General features: G+C 45.1%; 1 pseudogene; it reads left to right on the forward strand.

Annotated features, from left to right (window-relative positions):
• The first annotated feature begins 12,022 nt into the window (after positions 1-12,022).
• On the forward strand, positions 12,023-15,489 carry LOC100348183 (solute carrier family 35 member E1 pseudogene; annotated as a pseudogene).
• The last annotated feature ends 782 nt before the right edge of the window (positions 15,490-16,271 follow it).

Here is a 16,271-nt window from a genome sequence, read left to right on the forward strand (position 1 = left end):
TTTTATCTTTACCCCATGGCCTGGTCTACTTATCGGTGTCCTCCAAAAATTGTCTTCCAGGTTTTCTTATCTTCCCAAATGTATCTATAGTTATCCACTGGGCTTTCCCCACCTGGTATTAGCCCCTGTGTTAACTTTTCCCATGGCATATGTTTATGCCTTTAGGTTCCTGGCTTCACACAGCTGGCCATAGAAAAAAAGTCATATTAAAATTAGGCCTTGTTCACTTGCTCAAATCCAATGGGTAGAACATCTAAGAAAAAGCCCTGTCGGTAGTTTGTTTTCCTTGTCCACCTGACCTTGCTCCCTCTTATTTGCTTTTGCGGAAATGCCCATAGTGCATTCTCCATGTGGTGCATGTAGCCATATACATCTTGGGTTACCCAGTGGTCCATCTCCACCTGTCCATACCTTCCTGTCCAGACATCTTTTCACTGAACCCTGCCCATACCTATCTGCCCTTCCTTATTGCTTTACTGACTTCGCCATGCCCATGTGCCGTTAAGTACTTGGTGTACTTCCCACATCATAACCTCATGTTTTGACCTCTAGACCCCAACCAACTTGCGTCTATCATCTGGACTCACTCTCTGTTCTTGCCAACTTGAGAGACTCCAGTGGTTGTTAACTTATGGTGAGACTCTCGTGTCTTAGTACATGTCTTGAACCTCTTGTTCACTAGGCTTGCTTGTGTTGATTTAAGCATTGAGACTGAAAATTGTTGTGCCTTCCCCAATTAGGATTTGCTCCTGGCTTGACTTTACACCCACAGTCATTTGCCATACCTATGTGATCAGAAGCTCTTGGCTTTACACATTCACCAATACACATCTAATATTAATATCATGGCTTTATTCTCTCCTTAAGCACCTGCATTTTACTACTTGGTGGCTGTTCAGGCCTGTTCATCTGCCTGAACATAATGGCAGACACCCATGGAGATATTTCCCTGTTGTTGCTTCCCTTTGCTGGCTTCTCTGGTGTTCCCTATGATGCCTTCCCCATGTGATTGCACCTGAGCTGCCCAACTGCACCATCCCTACATGATGCTACTCCTTTGCTTGATTCTTTTTTATTTCCTTAAAATTCATTCATTCATTCATTCATTCATTTATATGATTGGCAGATTGATAGCGACAATGGGAGAGACACAGAGATTTTCCATCTGCTAATTTACTTCTTAGTATTAACATGAGGCAGGACTGGATTAGGCCAAAGGCATTGGCCTGGAACTCTAGGTTGGCAATCCCCATGGCTGACCAGGTACCCAAAGGCTTAGGCCTTTATGTACCCCCTTCCTAAGTGCATTAGCAGGAAGCTCAATGAGAAACTGAATTATTGAGATTCAAACCACAGCTCTAGTATGGAATGTGGTATTCCTAGCAGCATCCTAACCTGGTGTGCCACATGCCAACCACTTGCCTCACTTCTTTATTCTTTCACAATTCACATATACCCTTCTCCCTTGGATTTATCCCCTGGCTATACTGTTTATATTCTGGTGTACTCACCAGGTCATAACATCCTGGCCACATCCTCTAGACCTTCATTTCCTGGCTTTAAATGTTTTAGTTTTTAAATATTTATTTGAAAGGCAGAATTACAGAGATGCAGAGAGAGAGAGAGAGAGAGAGAGAGAGAGGTCTTCCATCTGATGATTCATTCCCCAAATGGTCATAGTGGCTGAAACCCTGCCGATCTGAAGACAGGAGCCAGGAGCTTCCTCCAGGTCTCTAACATAGGTTCAGGGGTCCAAGGACTTGGGCCATCTGCTGCTGCTTTCCCCGGGCACATTAGCAGGGAGCTGGATTGGAAGTGGAGCAGCCAGGACTCAAGCTAGCACCCATATGGGATGCTAGCACTGCTGCTTTACCCACTATGCCATAGCACCAGCCCCTTCTATATGTTGTGTGGGTGTGTGGGTGCAAACTGTTGAAATCTGTACTTCACATAGAATTGGTCTTCTGTATATAAAATCAAACTAAACACGAAGCATAATGAAGAAGGGGATGGGAGAGGGAGTAGGAGATGGGATGAGAGTCAGGATGGGAGTCGGGGTGGGGTGGGTGGGTAGGGGGGAATGAACCACTGTATTCCTAAAGTTGTACCTATGAAAAATGCATTCATTAAATAAAAGCTTAAAAAATGAACTGTGTCCAAAGGCACCTGTGCTCTATTGGCCTCTTACAGGATACTGTTGCAGGGTGATCGAGGAGAGAGAAACATGCCCCCTGCTTCTTTTCTTCCTCTGCTTTGCCAGGTATACTATCCCGAACAGGGCTCCTGGCCAGATTCTCTCCAGGCTCTTCCCGTGGCTTTATTGCCAGTGACTTGGGATGCTGCAGTCTGGTCTCACCTCACTTTGGAGCTGGTGCTGAGGTTCTCAGCTGCTGGGGTCCTGAGTTGTGTGTGTCCACAACCTCCACGTAGGTCCAGAGTTTCCCTCTAATTTGTGTGGATTTTCCTCTGCAATTGTTTCCCAACTTATCCCCAAGAACAAACTCCTTCCACTTTTTTTTAAACTATCTTCTCCTAGACTGTGGGGAGCAGTAAGCTCCCTACCTGTCCCGCCATCATGATCCAATCCTGTATCCCTGTATACCATGGGTTTTGATATGTTGTATTTCCATCTTCATTCATTTCAAGGGATTTTTTTATTTCCCTTTTGATTTCTCCTATTACCCACTGTTCATTCAGGATCATGTTATTCAGTCTCCATGTGTCTGCATATTTTGTGGAGAATATTACATTACTAACTTCCAGCTTCATTCCATTGTGGTCAGAAAAGATACATGCCATGATTTCCTTTTTTTTTTTTTTTAATTTTCTGATACTTGCAATATGGCCCAGTATATGATCTACCCTAGAGAAAGTTCCACTCACTGAGGAAACAAATGTGTCTTCTTTGTCGCTCCCCCTCTTCGTGGAGGAACGACACAGGACCCTGCGCTGTTCTTTCGTCTGCTCGGCCCTCCCCGGGTTTGCTGCTGGTTCTTCCCGGGTTGGCTACTATCCCTTCCACCTCCGTGGAAGGGCAGTTCCCCCTGGCCGCATTCCCCACTTCCGCAGGGGAGCGGCACACCGCCGGCCGGCTCTTCTCGGGGGCTGCACAGGTGTTCCTTCAGCTAGATGTTCCCCATAGATGTTCCCGGTGCATGCCGTTTCTCTCCTCCTTTATAGTCCTCCTCCGCCAATCCCAACTCGGCTGCCCACACGCCGAGTACGCTGCTCTCCTCCAATCAGGAGCAAGTCCTACAGTTTATTAGTTGAACTGGAGGCAGCTGTGCGGAAGCTGTTTACTTCTCTCCCAGCGCCATATTGTGGGAGAGCAGATGCATAGAATAAGTCTTAATTCCACTAACTTAGTCCAGTCCGGATTGCTCCCCACAGATCCCCCTTTCTTTTTATTTTTGGCGTTGATACGCGCCTGTCTTCGGTGTCCCGCGGCACACACTCTGCTCTACTTGCTAGAGTTGCCACAGGCTCTTACAAGTCCTATCAGGCAAACCGAATCCGGGTCCTCTCTTCGCCATGTTATGAGGAGGTTTTTAGGCGCTGATGCGTGCCTGTGTTCGGTGCCCTGCAGCGCATGCTCTGCTCTGCCCGCAGGGGCTTACAAAACCTATCAGGCAAACCGAATCCAAGCCTTCTCATTGCCGTATTGTGGGGGAGACTTATTAGTGTTGGTTTGTGCCTATCTTCGGTGACCTGCAGCTCATGCTTTGGTCGAGCTGCTTGCTGGTGCTTACCGCCTTAAATCAGGCAGACCGAATCCAAGCCTCCTAATTGTTGCATTGTGGGGAAGCCTTACTGATGTTAATTCGTGCCTGTCTTCGGTGACCTGCGGCGCATAAGCTGCTAGCCGCCCAGGTGCTCATCGCCTCACTTAATCAGGCAGACCGAATCCAAGCTTTCTCGTTGCCATGTTGAGGGGAGGCCTTTCTATTTCTCTATTTCTCTATCTCCGGGCATTCCTATTTCTCCCATTTTACTTCTATCTTCCAGCATTCCTATTTCTCTTTTACTTCTAAACTTCTGTTTCTCTTATCCCCGCAGCCTCCCGGTCTCATTCTTATCCCCATGGCTTCCCGGCTGCGCCTGCCCCGAGGCTGCTTCTCGGCAGCTTTCCGGCTCTGAGCCGCTTCAGCCCGCGCCTCTCTCATCTGCGCAGCTTCCCGGCTTTGCGCGGCTTGGCTTCGCGCGCTCCGCGGTCTCCACGCCCTTCGCGTCTGCACCACGGCCTACGCCAGCCCCGTTCCCTATCTATTCACGTCCCATGCTCTCTCTGCACGCGGCGGCCTCCACGAGTCACACAGCGTGTAGCTTACGTGTCCGCCACTAGCATTCAATCTAAGTTCCCCGGGCTAGCCTGGCGAATTCAACCCAGCGTACGTCTCCGCCCCACGGTTTGGCTTCCCGTCCTTTGCTCCCCGGGCTAATCAGACGGATCCCAACCAGGCTCACGTTTCAGCTTCTGGTTTCAACTTTTCGCCCCCTATTCCCGGGCTAACTTGAGAATCCCAAAGTGGCTTTCGTGTCCGCCTTGGCCTGCCCCCCGCGGCTTCAATTTCCCTAACACTTTTCTCTACCCGGTATGTTTCCCTAAGTTTTCTTCCAACAATATTCCTCCCTTATTTCTCCTGGCCTCTCCCCACAGTCCGCATCCGAGTCTGTTTGTTCTAGCTTTCACTTTCGCTTTTGACCTTAGAGATTTCTCCCAGCTTCCCCCCGTAGTCCGTATCCGAATCTATGCCTAGGCTTTCAATAACTTCTTCCGGCTCCTTTTTCGTCCGGCTTTTCCCTAGGCTGTTTGCTAGTCTCTCTCTCTGGTATTTTCCTGCTTCTTCCCGTTTCTTCCCTCCTAAGTTTGCTATCCGTTCTAGGTTTCCTATCCGAGTCAGGTTTCCTATCCGAGTCACGGCACCATTATGTCGCTCCCCGTCTTCATGGGGGAACGACACAGAACCCTGCCTAGGCTTCATATCCGAGTCACGGCACCATTATGTCGCTCCCCCTCTTCGTGGAGGAACGACACAGGACCCTGCGCTGTTCTTTCGTCTGCTCGGCCCTCCCCGGGTTTGCTGCTGGTTCTTCCCGGGTTGGCTACTATCCCTTCCACCTCTGTGGAAGGGCAGTTCCCCCTGGCCGCATTCCCCACTTCCGCAGGGGAGCGGCACACCGCCGGCCGGCTCTTCTCGGGGGCTGCACAGGTGTTCCTTCAGCTAGATGTTCCCCATAGATGTTCCCGGTGCATGCCGTTTCTCTCCTCCTTTATAGTCCTCCTCCGCCAATCCCAACTCGGCTGCCCACACGCCGAGTACGCTGCTCTCCTCCAATCAGGAGCAAGTCCTACAGTTTATTAGTTGAACTGGAGGCAGCTGTGCGGAAGCTGTTTACTTCTCTCCCAGCGCCATATTGTGGGAGAGCAGATGCATAGAATAAGTCTTAATTCCACTAACTTAGTCCAGTCCGGATTGCTCCCCACATTCTTCAACCGTGGGGTGAAATGTTCTGTAGATATCAATTAGGTGCATCTGTTCCATAGTGCAGATTAGCTCTGTTGCTTTTTCTGTCTAGTTGATATGTTCATTGTTGAAAGGGGGTATTGAAGTCTCCTATTAATATTGTATTGGAGTCTGTATCTCCCTTCAGATCCATTAACATTTGTTTTAAATAGCCAGTTGCCTTGGCATTGGGTACATATATATTTATTATAGTCACATCTTCCTGTTGAATTGATTCCTTAATCACTGTATAATACCCTTCTTTGTCTCTTTCAACAGATTTTTGCATTAAAGTCTATTTTGTCTGATATTAGGATGGCTACACCTGCTCATTTTTGCTTTCTGTTAGCATGTAATATCATTTTCCATCCCTTCACTTTCAGTCTTTTTGGTTTTTTGTTGGTAAGGTGTGTTTCTTGTAGTCAGCCAATAGATGGTCTTGTTTTTCAATCCATTCATCCTGCCTGTATCTTTTAATTTGAGAATTTAGGTCATTTACATTCTAGGTTGCTTTTGATAAATAATAACTTGGCCATGCTCTTATTCCATAAATATTCCTATTGTTTGCATTGGATGTCTTTTTTGTGCTTTTACTGGGAGATTTTCTGCCCTCACATTCTTTCATAATGATGACTATCTTTCTGTGTCTCTGTGTGTTACACGTCCTTAAGCATCTTTTTAAGGCTGGAGGAGTGTTGACAAATGCTTTCAATTTATTTTTGTTATGGGAGGTCTTTATTTCACCTTCCATTCATAAATGAGAGCTTGGCAGGGTACAGTATAATGGGCTGACATTTTTTTTCTCAACACTTGGACTGTGTCTCTCCATTATCTCCTAGCCTGTAGGGTTTCTGATGAGAAATCAGCTGTCAGTCTAATTGGAGATTCTCTGAAAGTAATCTGACATTTCTCTTGGGCACATTTTAGAACATTTTCTTCATGTTTTACTGTTGACAGCCTGACTACAGTGTGTCTTGGTGAAGGTCTTTTCTGGTCATGTCCATTAGGCATTCTATGTGCTTCCTGTACTTGGAGTTCCCATTCTTTCTTCAAAGCAGGGAAGTTTTCTTATTATTTCACTGAATAATTCTTCTAATCCATTTTCCATGTCTTCATGAACTCCTAAGACCTGTATGTTGTATCGTTTGCTAGTATCCCATAAATTCCCAACACACTTTTCTTTTTCTAATTTCATCCCCCCTTCTTTAATCTGATGAGATATTTCCAACGATTTATCTTCTAGCTCACATATTCTTTGCTCTACATCACCAAGTCTGTTGTTATGACTTTCCACTGTATTTTATGTGACCTTTTGCATATTTAATTTCTAAACATTCAGTTTGATTTCTCTCAATGTATCTATCATTGGTAAAATTTTCATCCGTTTCATGTATGGATTTCTTTAACTCATGAAGTTGCTTCTCATTGCCTCTGAATAATCCTATGATCATTCTTCTGAATTCCTTTTCTGGCATTTCATCAAGCTGTACATCTTCACATTCTAACGTTAAGGTGTTGTTGTGTTCATTTGGGGGTGTCATGTTGTCTTCATGTTTCTTGTACTTCAGCATTTATTTTTAGGCATTTGTGGAAACACTTGTTGGTTATCTCCTCTGATGGCTTTTATCTCAGAACTATGCCTTTGTGGTTTAGTGGAGTGTCTGCTCCTTCACTGCTCAGAAGTGTGTGCTGGGGGCGAGGACAGGGAGCTCAGGTCAGTGCTGAAGGTTGGAGTGAGAATCCAGGGTGACACCTACGTTGGACCTACTAGATCCCCTCTATTTTCAGCAGGGCAGAGGGTATGATCACTTCCATCGGTGTAATCACACCCTCACCTCTTTGCCAAGGTGATCAATGCCCAGTATTAGCCCACATTGGGCATAACCCTCACTGAAGTTGGCACGTGAACCACATAAAGGGGTTTGTGCAGACCTCAGTGTGAGCATGGAACCCTTGGCAATGATCCACTCCAGGTAGTCGGAACCTCTGGCTCCAGACAGAGTGATTGTCCAGAGACCCAGCTACACCCCATGCCCAATTATGAAGTCACAGAATTCTCACAATCACAGCTCTGAAGGCTCCCATGATCACAGGGTACAGTGCATCCCCTCGCAGCCCTGAAAACCTACCCTGTCCACGGAGAGAGAAGTGATGTCCCCAGAGCCTGCTGCCTGTGGGTGCTCTGCCTTAGAAGTTTGAGCCCTGGAGCCTGTGATAGGTTGAGAGGATGGGGGCATCACCATCACAATCCTAAGTGGGTGCCCAGGACCCATCATCCCTCCCAGCCACACTCAAAATCAGTGGGAAATGCAGACTTTTCCCCTCTGGTAAAATCCCATGGTTGGTGTGCACGAAGAGCAGCCACAGCCTCTCCTGGTATCAAGATGGCACCTTCTCCCCACTGGTTGTCGGGCTTCCTTGTTGGGGAAAAGGGAGAAAAACATGTGCTTTTCCTTCCCTGGATTAGGTGGGTGCACTGCCCCTGATAGGGCTCTAGGCCGGATTCAAATTCGGTGTGGTCCACACGGTTCTCCCTCACGCAATATCCACAGTGGCATGGGCTGCCATGGGCTGCCTTCACCTTGCTCTCAGAAGCTGGTGTCTCCTCCAACCCCCAGCTGCAGATGTCGTGTCGTAGTGTCCCCTCTGGCTGCTGTGCGTCCACTCTTTCCACACCGCTCGATGGCATCCCGCTTCTTTCTGTAGAATTTCCACTGCAAACTTCTCTCCAACTCTCCCCTGAGAATACACTTCCTCCGCTTTTCTTCTGCTACCCTCCCCTGGTCAATGTCAGCACATCATTTTCCTATTCAGCAATCATGGAACCCAATCATTTTTCAATAATGCTTTCCTCTGTGCTGTTTTTTCTGTCTAAAGTCTCTTACTTTCTTCCTTGTGCTAGCATTGAATTCGTTTCTTCTTTTGTGGTTGTTTGTATTATATACATACATCAAAATTTTGATTTCAGATATTTGTTCTTTACTATTGTAGATGTGTGTGAATATAAATTGTCCTCTGGGCATTACTCTCGCTGTACTTTTTTCATTGTAATTCATCTCTAAGTATTTTCTAATGTCCTCAGTGATATTGCTTTTAACCCACTGGTTGTTGAACTGTGTGTTGTTTATTTTCACACATTTGTGAAATCCATTTTTCTTTCCTCTATGGATATATAAGTTCATTGTGATTGGTGAAGATATCTTATATGACTTCTGTCTTTTCAAGTATATTCAAACATGTTCTGTGGCATAGCAATTGAGGGGTTCTGGTGAATTTTCGTGTATACGTGAGAGAACATGTGTATTCTGCTGTATGATTGAAAGGTCTGTTGAGAATATTTGCATTCTAGTTTTGTTTTGTTCAAGTACACCATTTCCTATTTGATCTCTTTCTAGTTGTTCCATCCCTCATTGAAAATGTGGGATTGGTGTATCCAAGGATATTGAGAAATACCTATTTCTCCCTTTACTTCTATCAGTGTTACTTCATATAGAGCGGCTCTATTGTTAGGTGTGTTACCGTCTGTAATTGTTTTATTGTGTTGTATTTATATAAAAGGAACACATTTCATGTATTTTATATGTACAGTATTAAGTGCATAATAATTCCCAACCTACACTCCCTCCCCCTTCCTTTATTTTTCTTATTTTTTTTTCAGGGACATACTTTTAAATTAGTTTATAATCATAAGTGTAACTCTCCACGAAATAATGAATTCAACAGGTACTACATAGAAAACCGCTGTTCCTCAAATGGACATAAAAGGGACATAAACTAATCAAATCTCAACATCAATTTCACTCATTTTTTTCCATCCTCCGTATATTAATTATCACAAACCAGGGAAAACATATGGTAGTTGTCTTTTGGGGACTGGCTTATTTGACCAAGCATAATAGTTTCCAGTTGCACCCATCAAAAGTTTCTGGTTGCAAAAGATAGGATTTCATACTTTTTTATGTCTTAGTAGTATTCCATCGTGCATATATACCACAATTTCTTGCTTCAGTCATCAGTTAGTGAACATCTGGGTTGGTGCTGCTATAAACATGGGGATACAGATAACTCTTTCATACACTGATTTCACTTCCTTTGGGCAAGTTCCCAGAATGGAATGGCTGGGTCTTTTTTTCTATCTGAGAGGGAGATTTCCCCATATTCGTCTTCATTCCCCGATTGCCCACAACATCCAGTGTTGAACCAGCTGATATGGCACGTGGACATCGTAATCAGTGTCTTAACCAACAGGGCAAATTCTCACTCCATGTTATATCTTACTAGTGCAATAATTTTTTCAATATATAAAGTCCTTCTTTGTGTCCTATAATCATTTTGGTCTCAAGCATGTATTATCTGATGTTAGCATAGCCACACCAGCTGGATTTTTCTGTATGATATAAACATGCATGTCCTATTCCAGCCTTACTTTCAAACCATTTGTGTATTTGAATCTGAAGTAATTTTCTGTAGACAGCATATGATAGAATCAACTTTTTGAATATTTATTCTGTAAAATATGTGCTTTTTCATTGGAGAGACAAATCTATGTACATTAAAATATTTATGACATAGTTGAATGATTTGTGAATGTGAATATTTTAAAATTTACTGCGCATGGGTGAAATGGTCATTTTCCCATTCAACTATTGGTTATAGCTCTTGTCTACATTCCCACTAAACTAGAGATTTTTTGCTTTATAGTTGTTAAACTTCTTATTCAGAGAAGTATTAAGCCTTTTTAATGCAATGTAATTTTAAAATATATTACCTCAAGAACTAAAAGAAAGGGAAAAGGTAAGGGGAGGAGGGAGAGATGGAGGGAGGGAAGAAGGGAATAACATTATGCCCTTAGAATTGTATCTACAGATCACATTGAATCTGTTAAAATGAATTACGATTAATTTTTTTAATCTAAATTATGATACTACTTTTGAAAACTTGATGTTTGTTTTCTGTTATGTCTTAAGCATTTTCTCCTCCTTATTTCCACCATTACCAAGTTTGTAAAAGTTTAGTTGAAATTTTGTAGTGAACAGTTTTAATTCCCTCCTCCTTTTCTTATTTGGATGCATTTGGGATACTTTGTGTACATATTGGTGATACTCATCCTAGCATAATTAGTATAGGAGACAAAGAAGGACATTATGTATTGATGAAAAGCATTGTGTCGAGAAGGCATAACACGGGGTGGGTATTTGGCCTATTGGGTAAGACACCAGTAAGGATGCAGACCCCAAATATATATAGGAAATTATCTCAAATATGTTAACATTGGAGTTAGATATAACATCCTAAATTGGTATCTATTTAATTTGAGTTGATGCTACCTAAAATGGTGTACAGAGAGTCTACTCCTTGTCACAGATTATAAAATCTTTATATATTGCATGTACAAAAATGTACATTTATAATTATTTTTGTATATTTTTCCTTGAATTGTACATGAGATAAAAAGTAGAGCCATGGAAGGGCATTTGGGGTAGCCCTGAAGTCACCTCTTGGGTTGCTCAGAGGGGAAGGCCCACATGGTTGTAGCCCAGATTGTGTTCCTGGCTCCACAGCATTTGTGGGGAGAGCCAGCAGGTGGGAGCTCTCTCTTTCTCTGTCTCTGCTCCGTTCTCGTTCTGCCTCTCAAATAAAAAATAAACATATGGGCTTCAATGTGGTGTTAAAACCCAGAAATACAACAATACTGGCTTTTATACTTGCCATGCAGTTACCTTTTTATTTCAGTCTTTATTTCTCATATTGCTGAGTTTGGGCCTCTTGTCCTTCATTTCAGTCTTGTTGAGAATTCTCAACTTTGTTTCATATGAGCATGTTTTAATTTCTCCCTCATTTTGAAGGGTCCCACTGTTGAGAGTGCAGTCCTTGGCCGTTAGTTTTCATTAAGCATTTTAAAGGTTTTCTATATCCCGGCCTCCATGGTTTCCAGTGATTTAACCTTATTGAGGATCCCTTGCATGTGATGAGTCTTTTCTCTCTTGCTGACTTCATATTTTTATTTTGTCTTTTAAAATTATTTATGTTACTTAATATAAGTGAGAGTTAGAGAGCAGGAGAGTTAGCATGAGAGTACTTCCATCGGCAGCTCACTCCCCAAATGCCTGCCACATCTATGGCTCTGAAACCTGGAGTGGGTAACTTCATCCAGTTCTCCCATGGCAGTGTCAGCAACCAAACTACTTGAGCTATCTCTGCTGCCCAATAGTGGCTGCATTAGCAGGAAGCTGGAACCAGGGGCCCGAGCTGGAACTTGAACGCAGGAATGCCAATATGGGATGGGGGTGTCCCAACTGGTGCCTTAACCATTAGGCCAGACATGTGTCCCAAACTTTGTCTTTTTCCAATTTGAATATAACATGTCTCAGCATGGATCTCTTTGAGTTTATCCTGGCTCAGGGGTTTTGTACCTCTTGGATGTGTACACTCTTGGAAGTGTACACTCATGTCGTTCCTCTAACTGGGAATTTTTTTTCAGACTTTTGTTTCTTCAAATATTCTTTCTGTCTCTTTATGGCTCCCATTTTTATGTAATTTGAATTATTAAAGACCTGATATGCTTGATAGTGTCTTATTGGTCTTATTTATACTCCATTCGTGTTTCCTTGGTTTTTTTTTTCTTTCTGCTCCTCAGACTAGAAAATCTCAATTATGTTCCATTCAAGCTCACTTACCTTTTCTTCTGCCCACTCATATCTGCTTTTAATCTTTTCTAGTGAACATTTTACTTTAGTTTTTTTTTTTTTCTGGCTCCAAACTTTCTGTTCGCTTCCTTTCTGTCATTTGTGTTTCTTTATTGACATTGTCATTTTGTTCAAATAACGATTTCCTGATTTCCTCCAGTTCCTCTATGGTTTAATTGGGCTGTTTCTCTATCCAAAAGCGTGGCCTCAACTTCTGTCCTTGTGGACAGTTTCTAATAATTTCTTATACTTCTGGTAAAAGAGACGTGCTTTCTTGTTTGCATGACACACGGCTTCTTGTTTAAGACACATACATCTATCATTCATATCTCTGCCCCATCGCGGTTTCAGGTTCGTTGTTCCTGTTTGCTGTGTGTTATTTCTTAACAAATTTTGAAAATTCTGTGTTTGTTTTCTCTGGCTACTGAAATGTGCGTTCTTTCCATCAGGGCTCAGTGTTTCTGTTCCTAAAATGCCTTACATCTGTGTGGGTCCACTTCTTAAGTGGCTAGCAAGAACGTCTCCTCTTTGCGATAGCCTTCTGTTCCTGCTTGTGTGCATCCTGCTGATCAGCCAGAGGGGAAATCTTAAGGCACTACTCTGGTCTTTCCTGAGCATGCATCCCACCTTGGACATGTGTGTGGCATTCCTGATTACAGGCTGTAAGAAAGAGGTTTGAAAGCCCATGTTACCCTGGGTGTGTCCTGTCCTGTCCCTTCACTCCTTCTCCTTTTTGATCAGTCTGTGGCTCATCCCAGATCTTCTCTGATATCCCTGGCTTCTGGGGCCCATGCTGGTTCCTGTGTGAGCTTTCAGCAAATGTCACCTGAGAAACTGCCCCAGCCTTGGAAATGCTCCAAGTCAGGCAAAACAAAGACAAGCCTCTGTGCCACTGCATCAGGGACCATCACACAAGTTGAATAGACAAGCATGGTCATTAAGATTAATGCCTGTATTGCTCCTTCTGGCATTAGCAACCTGCATCAGGAGTTTGTGTTGCTGACCTTATCAGTGGTTGCTCACCTGAAACTGGAATATGTAGGCAGGCATTTAAGCTGCAATAGCACTTTCTTAACTCAAAGCCACAGATTCCTTCTTTATTTTCCAGGTCCTTAGTTGCTGCTGAGGAGTGATCTAGCCCTGGATATCCCTACTTTGCAATTTTCAGTGATATTACCGTGCACATGGTTTTGGTTATGAATATGGGCCTGACTTGCCGAGCCAAGGGCATTCAGATGAGCAGATTCTGTTCTGTTTATTTGCACTCAAAGGTTCCTTTAACTCATTCAAATGCTTCATTAAGGTGCTTATTTAAAGATTGGCTTTCTGCAGTCGGAAGGCCTAGACATGTAACCCAGAGGCTCTGAGACTACTGGACAAAGTGCTTATCCTCCTGGACACAGGTGTCCACATCTGTAAAAGGAGCTATTTTGATGAGATCTGCTTGTCAGATTAATGCAGGCCTGCCATTCCAGAAGTCTGTCACTCTATTTTCAAAGTCATCTTAGGGAATTCCGGGATTGTTCTGAACCTAACTGGGTCACACTGTCCCCACAAGTTCATGTTGAAGCTCCATACTCCGCTGTTTGGAATGTGACTGTATTTGTTTATTATTCCTTTTACAAAGTAATTGGATTAAAATGAGGCCATTAGTTTTGGCTAGAGTCCAAGTGGACTGTTTCTTTAAGAAGGGAAGTATTGGGATTTACAGGGAACCAGCAGGGGTATTTGCGCACAGATAAAAAAGGCAGGTGAAGATACAGTGGGAAGGCAGCCGTCTGCAAGGCAAGTAGAGTCTCAGAAGCAGCCAACCCCGACAGTACTTTGCCGTTTGACGCCCAGCCACCAGAACTGTGAGGAATTAACTTTGGTTTTTAGCCACTTTGCCTGTGGGATTTTATGATAGCTTCCCTAGCACACTCATCAGGGAATTTCGTCCATCAAAATGAGCTTGCCTTTGGCCTGGGAAACTTTTAGAACGCTGCCCCTCAGCTCACTAAAATGCTTTTTATCGCCCCCATGTGGCTGCGCCCACTTCCGGCATAAGGCCATCTGGCAGACCGGAAGAGGTGGTTGATCAGGCAAGATGGCGGCGGAAATGGGCGCTAGCGTGGGTATGCGCGTGGGTTCAGGGATCCAAGGTGCAGAGGGCGGCAGCAGAGCTCTGTGTGAGGGTGCATGGGTGGCGGTGTTGTGCCTGCTATGGTTTGCGCTGAGCACGGGTGGCAGCGTGATCAACAAGCTGATCCTGAGCACCTTCCCGTTCCCGGTGACTTTGTCACTGTGTCACTTCCTGGTGCTGTGTGCTGGACTCCCACCACTGCTCCGAGCTTGGCGTGTGCCCTCAGCACCACCTGTCTCAAGCCCGGTGTCCAGCCCGCCTACCTCACCCAGCCAGCAGCTGCCTCCGCATTTCTACCCACGCTATGTGCTGCCGCTTGCCTTCGGCAAGTACTTTGCATCCGTGTCGGCGCATGTGAGTATCTGGAAGGTGCCCTTGTCCTATGCGCACACCGTCAGGGCCACCATGCCCATCTGGGTGGTCCTTTTGTCCCGGGTCATCATGAAAGAGAAGCAAAGTACCAAGGTGTACTTGTCACTCATCCCCATCATCAGTGGCGGCCTACTGGCCACTGTGACCGAGTTGTCTTTAGATGTGTGGGGACTCCTCAGCACCCTCGCTGCCACACTCTGCTTTTCGCTTCAGAACATATTCTCCAAAAAGATATTGAAGGATTCTCAGATCCATCCGCTCCGGCTGCTGAACATCCTGGGCTGCCATGCCATTTTCTTTATGATCCCCACGTGGGTCTTGGTGGACCTCTCTGCTTTTCTAGTCAGCAGCGACTTGACCGACGTCTCCCAGAGGCCTGGGATGCTCCTGCTCCTGGCTGTAAGTGGCTTCTTCAACTTTGCCCAGAACATCATCGCCTTCAGCATCCTCAACCTTATCAGCCCCCTGAGCTACTCGGTTGCCAATGCCGCCAAGAGAATCATGGTTATCATCGTATCCCTGATAACGCTGCGCAACCCAGTCACCAGCACCAACCTCCTGGGCATGATGATGGCTATCCTGGGGGTCCTCCTGTACAGCAAGATCAAGTCCGAGGCAAACCAGCAGGCCCAGAAGCACCTCCTCCCCATCACCGTGGCTGACCTGACTGGCACCCAGCGAGAGCAGAGGCTCCTTTCTCGGCAACCCGGGGGCTACCAATATGGCTACAACGTCTTAACAGAGCACTTTCATTAGAGCCAACAGAGCTTCTCAAACTCAGAGTTTCAACCCTTATGATGTGTAGAGGCCAGGGGATGGGAGGAGGCCCGGCTCAGGTTCCTTCCCCTGCCTTCCCGGCAGATTCAGAAACTGGTGACCGCCCGTGAATGCTGCTTTCACTTCACATTGCCGGGATGTGTCCAGGAATGACATGGGCATCAGGCAGACCAGGAGACTGGTCTGGGAGTTCTTCAGGTCACCTCCAGCTGTAAAGTTTCCCCATCATCCCTGTGGCTGTTTGCAGTCACTGGCAAATGTTCCCATGTGCAAAGCAATCCCAGTTAGCCTTGAACTCCTAGAACTTGACTCTGGGATGTGCAAATGGGTGCTGGTATCTGGCAGATCCCGAGGGTAGGGAAACTAAACTCTTGCCTCTGCCCTTGTCTTCTCATGCCAGAGCAGGGCACCTCTCCTCTCAGAGTAGTGAGGCGGCTCTTTAGGAAATCATAGTGATCCCGGTAATGTCTGTTGTATTTATTATCTTTTAGGGCACATTTCTGCCATCTCTTTGATGAGCTGGTAGGATGTTTCACCTTGCACTTTCTCAGGGGATGTTTTGTAGTTGTGTGTTTTTGTGTGCCTGAGTCCCCATCAGGGGACACTTGAGGACTGGTCTATGGCTCAGATATGGTTTTGTTTTTACTGCGGCTGCTTGTCTGATGCATGATGGCATTTGGTCTGTCTGTTTTAGCTTGCTTTATAAATATGCAGGTTCCAGGTTTTAGGGCAGCTGCAGTGTTGAATGGGAAGCAGAAATCTTCCAGGGCGTTATTTGTGAAAAGAACTTGCCAGAGGCCTACACCAGAG

The sequence above is a fragment of the Oryctolagus cuniculus genome, chromosome X (assembly GCF_964237555.1).
Source record: "Oryctolagus cuniculus chromosome X, mOryCun1.1, whole genome shotgun sequence".
NCBI lineage: Eukaryota > Metazoa > Chordata > Mammalia > Lagomorpha > Leporidae > Oryctolagus > Oryctolagus cuniculus.